General features: G+C 43.7%; 1 protein-coding gene across 1 annotated transcript in view; it reads left to right on the top strand.

Moving 5' to 3' along the window:
* The first annotated feature begins 593 nt into the window (after positions 1–593).
* KCNK4 (potassium two pore domain channel subfamily K member 4) overlaps positions 594–6,402 on the top strand; it is a 103,722-nt gene continuing 97,913 nt past the window's right edge. The window contains exon 1 of the mRNA XM_078662309.1: positions 594–617. The gene's annotated coding sequence lies outside the window, so the exon portion shown is untranslated. The remainder of the gene's footprint in view (positions 618–6,402) is intronic.

Genomic DNA, 6,402 nt, shown 5'->3' with positions numbered 1-6,402 from the left:
TGGACAAACTGGAATTACATGCTCAGTGGTAATCAAACTGACATTAAGACATTGAGTTATGAGATTTGACTTTAATATTCTTAGGAGAAAGAAAATTGGCAAGCCATTAGGTAGTGCACATTGTCTTCAGGATAAAAAGTCAAATATGTGTTATTATAGTTTAAAATACCAACGTATGCAATCAGATTACCACTACTGTAAATAAAATGTACACTAACAACTTAGAATGCCTCAAATTGTGATCTTTTTTGCAGGGAGAGACAGGTTTTCACGTGTCCCCTTCCTCCCCAACCCACCTCTTCCTTAGTCCCTCCTCACCATCCTCTCTGACCCAAGACTTCTTGCCTAATAATGGCATAGACCCAATTACTGTGAAAATTGTGACTTTTCTTTACCACGTTTTCATCTGCGGTGGGTGGGGGTGGAATGGAAGAAGGCAAATGTGAAGGGGGAGGGAGGAGCAAGAATGGAGAATGGAGAAGTGTGGCTCACTGGTTAGAGGAGGCAGACCTGGAAGCAGAGGTCAGCCCGGGACCAGGGTTTAATTCCCGGCTCGGCGGGGTCTTGAGTCCTAAAATGTCAATGGACTCGACAATTCTCGCTCCGGTGCCTACTCGATTCACGGGTTCACACTCTGGGACTCTGGGCAATAGCTTGCTTAATCTCCACAACGGCCCCTCGTGGCGGGATGCCTGGCTTTCACCTTGCGTATACCCTGCCGGGGTTATCTCACAGGGGAATACCAGGACGGGTTCCCTAAGCAAGCGCTTAGAAACCGCTCGGTGATTTGCGCTATATAAATTCCTGTACATTTACATTTACAATAGGCAAATGAGACGGGGGGAAAAATGGTCCGCACAGGAGGCCAGTATTTGTGGCCCTCAGGGAGACCTGGAAGTAGAAAGAGGGTGCTGCGTTTAACCAGTGACTTGCATCAGAAAAATAAATGTTTTAAGATAGACAAAGTAAAAATAATGAGACATCAACTTTTGTGGAAATGGTCAGAAGCTTCTGCCCTAAATAGGGAAAGTTGGCAATTGTTCATGCAGCTCATCAACCCTTTTCTGGGTTTCAAATACACAGAGGCTACTCAAAATAATTTTGAAATCATATAGTGGTTAGAGGTCTGCAGCTTTCAAGCGCTGTGTTTAATGGATACTGTAATTAAAGACATAAGCTATAAAAATAGCGATTCCTAAACATTCCCTTATTTGCGACTTGCAACTTGGAAAACTCAATTCTCTTTGTTTGCATTTGCCTTTGTTCACTTTAGGTGGGCAGATCCCTAAAACTGCAGCAGCCCTTTTAGTAAAAGTAATAAAAGTTGCATTAAAAGGTACAGGGATCTCCACAATAGCACTCTCAGATGATAGACAGAATCCAGTCCTGTCCCTGCCGTGGCTCGCCTTCTTCCATGCTGTGTCTGCCCAGGGATGATTCTAGTTCGGTTGTAAACACCACCCCATCCAGCAGGAAGAGTGACGTTCACTGATATCACTTGGGGGAGCTGTAGGAGGATCCAAAGTTATTGTTTTATCTCTTGTCCTACAGTATTGCTTATGTCAAGCTTACCTAAATATATAGTTGATTAGATAAATGAAGCGTCATTATAAACATAACAGTAAAATAAAGAGAATGCTAAACAAGAGAAAACAAACATTTTTATTTTTGTTACTTTTCAACAGGCTAAGACATACTGGCACAGGCATCAAGGTAGGCTTTTGCATTTCCTCAATTGCGATTATTAAGGAATTACAATTAAGGAATCGCAAAAGCCTATGCATGTAGGAATCGCTATAAAAATAGCGATTCCTAAACATTCCCTTATTTGCGACTTGCAACTTGCGAGTTACAATTAAGGAATGCCTTCCCATTCATTCCTACGGGCCTACAGGCCCATAGGAATGAATTGGAGATTGCATGCCCAATTTGCGAGTACCAGTAGGTACTCGCAAATTGCTCATGCAATTTCGAGGGTGCAAGGGTGTCAAAATGACAGCCTGTTACACACCTGAAATTGTGATGTGCACCCATGTTGCGCACACACATGCCCCAAGGGCATGTGTGTGTGTAACCTAAAACTTAAAAAAATGCATTTTAGTGCATTTTCCAAAGTTTTTGCAAATTACAGACAAGTTTGATTTGTCTGTAATTTGCGGTTCCAAATAAGGAAATTGCTATTTGAACGTGCTTCTAGCATTGCATTTAAAGAATCGCAAATTGCTATTCCTTAAATGAAATTTCAATTTAGGAATTTCGCAAATAATTGCGAATTCTTAAATTGCGCATAGGAAACACTTTTAGTCAGTCAAACAAGCTTTATTCGACAATTAGTCATAAAAGCAAAATACAAAACATGTTACTAAAAAGATAGTTCATTATCAATGTGCAAAGTAGCTAAACATTATTGACAGACTTTTTTTTAAACGCAATTGGATCATCATAACATTTTTTTAAAAAAAACATAAAATAGTGTTAGTAGCTATCACTAAAAACAACCACTAAAAGCAAGCACCGCTGGAAGTCACTGCTACAAGGTATTAAACTTTGGTTACAAGGTAAGATGCATCTTGGCCAAAGTATAGTTGAATTTCCAAATACTAGTGAAAAAATAGCATATGTTAGGTGGAGAGGGAGTGTGACCTAATAGTAACCCTGGGCGTAGTTCGCGGAGCCGCACTCCGCGGAGCTACGCGAAGACGCAGTTGCACTCCGCGACCTTCGCGTAGCTCCGCGGACATGCGTAGTAGCTTGCTAGACCCGTTCGCGCGCCGTTTTTCGTCTTCGGGAGCGCGGTGCGCGTGTTCGGGGCGCTGCCTGCATGCTCGAGATAGCTAGCGCGCTAAGTTACTCAAGAGGTTTGTCCCGCCCGCTTGCGTTCCCTTATTTCCAAAGTGCGTGATCGCGGGCGCGAACTTACCCCGGCGCACGCGATAATGTTATTCAGCGCGCGAGAACTACGCTACGCACCGGATCGCGGAGTAATCGACAGCTTCGCGTTCTCCGTAGAACGCGGAGTTGCCAAAACTCCGCAAGCTCCGCGAACGGAGCGTAGTTCTTCGCCCAGGGTTACCTAATAGCCCATGACCAACCCAAACATTTTGCTACAGCAGTGATGATTGGGATAGAAGCGCTTGTGCGTAGAATTCTTCCCGCTACTTCGGTCCTTCTGGTTGCAAGTGATTTACAAATTGGCACAAGCCATACCCGGCGGGGAGCGGCATAAGCTGGGCAGACAAACAGTAAATGTGCCACCGACTCCTCTTGGATCTGGCATAAAGGACAGATATTATCATCGCATGAGTTGGACCAACTAGCTATAAAAGCTCTAGTTGGCAATGAGCCCACCCTAAACTGAAAATATAGTTTCCTGTTGTGTGGCTTAGCTATAATGTCCCAATATGGTTAAAGACTGGAGGTCCATTTGAATTCCAAAAAGTTTCCCGTGAGTGTCAATAGCACACTTTTTTTTTGTGTTTTGTGCGTGATCATCTCACAATGTTTTTCTTTCAGGATCTTTTTAGAAGGAAAGCAAGCTGTGACTGGTTCTTCCCAGGGGGGTCTCATGCCCGAGCTTATTAGAGCATCTCTAATTTCTCTCAGCCATCTTATTTTGTGAAATGTGTCAGTCATTATTATGTCCAGGAAGCCCACAGCATAGTGATTCAGTTCTGGTGTGGTCCAGAGTCTGCGCCAGTATAGTAGGGGGCGTAATCTTGCGACCTCAACCAGAGACTTTCTTCCTAGATTATACAGTATGGGACACCCTGGTGTGCTTTGAGGGAGGGTTGTGATGTTACGCATAAACCTTTTTTCAGCAAACGTGAGGTTGGGCATGTTTCATACCCCCAGAGCTCTGCTCCATAAAGTGCAGAATTGACTACCTTCATATAGTAAACCTGGAGCACTGGGCTAATTGGTTTGGTCATTGAAGTATTGTACTCCCGAATTAGCACTCCAGACAATTGTTGGTGCTTGATCGTTGCCAGGTCAATTTGCTGCTTCCATTTTAGGTCTTTTTGGATATTGATCCCCAGATACGTAAATGCTTTTACTTGCTCCAATGGGCGATTGTTCATGAATATTTTACTTTTAAAAGTTCTGTGAGGATTAAAAGACATCAATTTTGTTTTCGACACGTTGACTTCCAGACCGCGGGTTGTACAGAATTCTTCAAAGATTATCAGGGCCCTCTGAAGACCACTCGGGGTCTTTGCAATATTCAACGTGTCGTCCGCAAACATTAAAATCAGTATTTTATTGCCAGCAAATGACGGGGCATTGCCGGCAAGTGACGGGGCATGCATCTTCAAAGACCAATTTGCGATCGCGAATGACCGATTTTTGCGAATCGCACTGTTTGGGATCGCAAAAACCTTTGATGCATGTGCCCCATGGTCACCAAACTATAATCTATCACACAAATATTTGTTGTGGCCACTGCCTGCCCTTTGATCACGTATAGAGCAAGGTGGAGACTTTGGCAAAAATCATTAGACACATATTTATGTCATTACGTTTATTCATATTCCCAATACTGGATTTCAAGGACCATGTTTTTTACAACCCTACTCAAATGGGTTGTTCAGTGCCGATTATACTCTATTTATAAGGAAAACTCAATTCTCTTTGTTTGCATTTGCTTTTTTTCACTTTAAGTGGGCAGATCCCTAAAACTGCAGCAGCCCTTTTAGTAAAAGTAATAAAAGTCTCATTAAAAGGTACAGAGATCTCCACAATAGCACTCTCAGATGATAGACAGAATCCAGTCCTGTCCCTGCCGTGGCTCGCCTTCTTCCATGCTGTGTCTGCCCAGGGATGATTCTAGTTCGGTTGTAAACACCACCTCATCCAGCAGGCAGAGTGAGGTTCACTGATATCACTTGGGGGAGCTGTAGGAGGATCCAAAGTTACCCTAGCCTCGTTACTTGAACCGAGCAGAGAAAGCAGAAATGCGGCATGGCAGCCTGGTATGCCTTTAAAACATCAAATTAATTGTTATGTGTGGCTCATGTAGTGCCTCATGATCCATGTTTATTAGGCCTGCCCTACAGTTTTTCTTGCCAGGACCGGGCATAAGATGGCTGGGGTATCTAAAAAGAGCCCCATAGGGGCCTATTTCTGTCCAACACTGGCGTGACCCGACCCGCTTAAAGCTCTTCCCTCCCGTTTGCTTGAACAATGTTATGTGCTATGGAATGGTGAGAATTGGAGCCCTAGTGTGACAGTTAACAGCACTTTGTGGTGCTGACCTCTGTGGTACTTAACGTGAATAAATCACTGTGCTTCACCGCAACTCGTCTGGTCATTATTTACCACAGTACTGTTGGAGGGTGGTAGCGTGGAAATCCTTGAAGAAGGAGGTCTTGCGTGTTGACAGCCCCATCGAAATTACGAGATCTGTGCAACTCCAAGGAAACGATACATTTTCCCCACACATTTCAGCTAGTGAAAGGAGACGGAGAGCTGAGGTGAAACTCCAAAACGAACTAAGGAATTACTCAGGGTATCTTATGCAGTATTCCAGATTCTTCCGATCCTATACGCAGCAGCATGACCGAAGAAATGTCACCACATAACTTTCACCCTACTGAAAGTCCATTGACTCCCCTTCTCTGCCAGCACCATCTTCAAAACCAGTTCAAACATCTACAGAGTCATATTGACAGGCACCCCAGCCTGTGTAGCTGACAAGCTTACCACCTCTGGTGGCACTCAACACACCTGCAACCGGGACTCCATCAGGCTGGAGACCAGTGGAAAAAAATGCTGCAAGTCTTCTCCCTCTGTGCATCCAGGTTCTGGATTGTAATTTTGTATCTATTAGGTCCGCCCTAACCTGGCTCCAATCTAGGAAATATATAAAGATGCACCTCCTCAAAAAAACACTGCATCATGTAAGAACAGGCATGGAATAACTGATCAGATCTGTCACACATTGCTGGACAATTTGGATGACTTTAATCTAGTCCTCCACTGCAGGTCCCAAATATCTATACAATCTGACCACTTCTTTACATGTCACAGGCACTTACATATGAGATGATAATAAAAATGCCCATCCCAGCAGAGCACTCCACTTCTCTCTCCCTCCAACCATGATAGCTCAGGACCGCAACTATACTTAAAGTCTCAGATTGGACAACCCAGTCCATATCATATCAAATACCATAAAGGGACCTGCAGACCTGTTCAAAACTACCAGCATACTAAAACCCATAAAACTACATGACTGTCTCTCACACTTTATCATCCAACACACTGCTATGTGCTGAGTCCATTGGTCATCATGCATGACATGGAAACACTTCCCACATGGGATCAAAACAAAGACAACATCCTTACAACCACACACATGCTACCCATGTAGACAAACTCTTTAGCACCACACATAAGGGTAGT

This window comes from Lissotriton helveticus, chromosome 9 (assembly GCF_964261635.1).
Source record: "Lissotriton helveticus chromosome 9, aLisHel1.1, whole genome shotgun sequence".
In the NCBI taxonomy this organism is placed as follows: Eukaryota; Metazoa; Chordata; class Amphibia; order Caudata; family Salamandridae; genus Lissotriton; species Lissotriton helveticus.
This window is presented reverse-complemented; position numbering and strand designations above follow the sequence as displayed.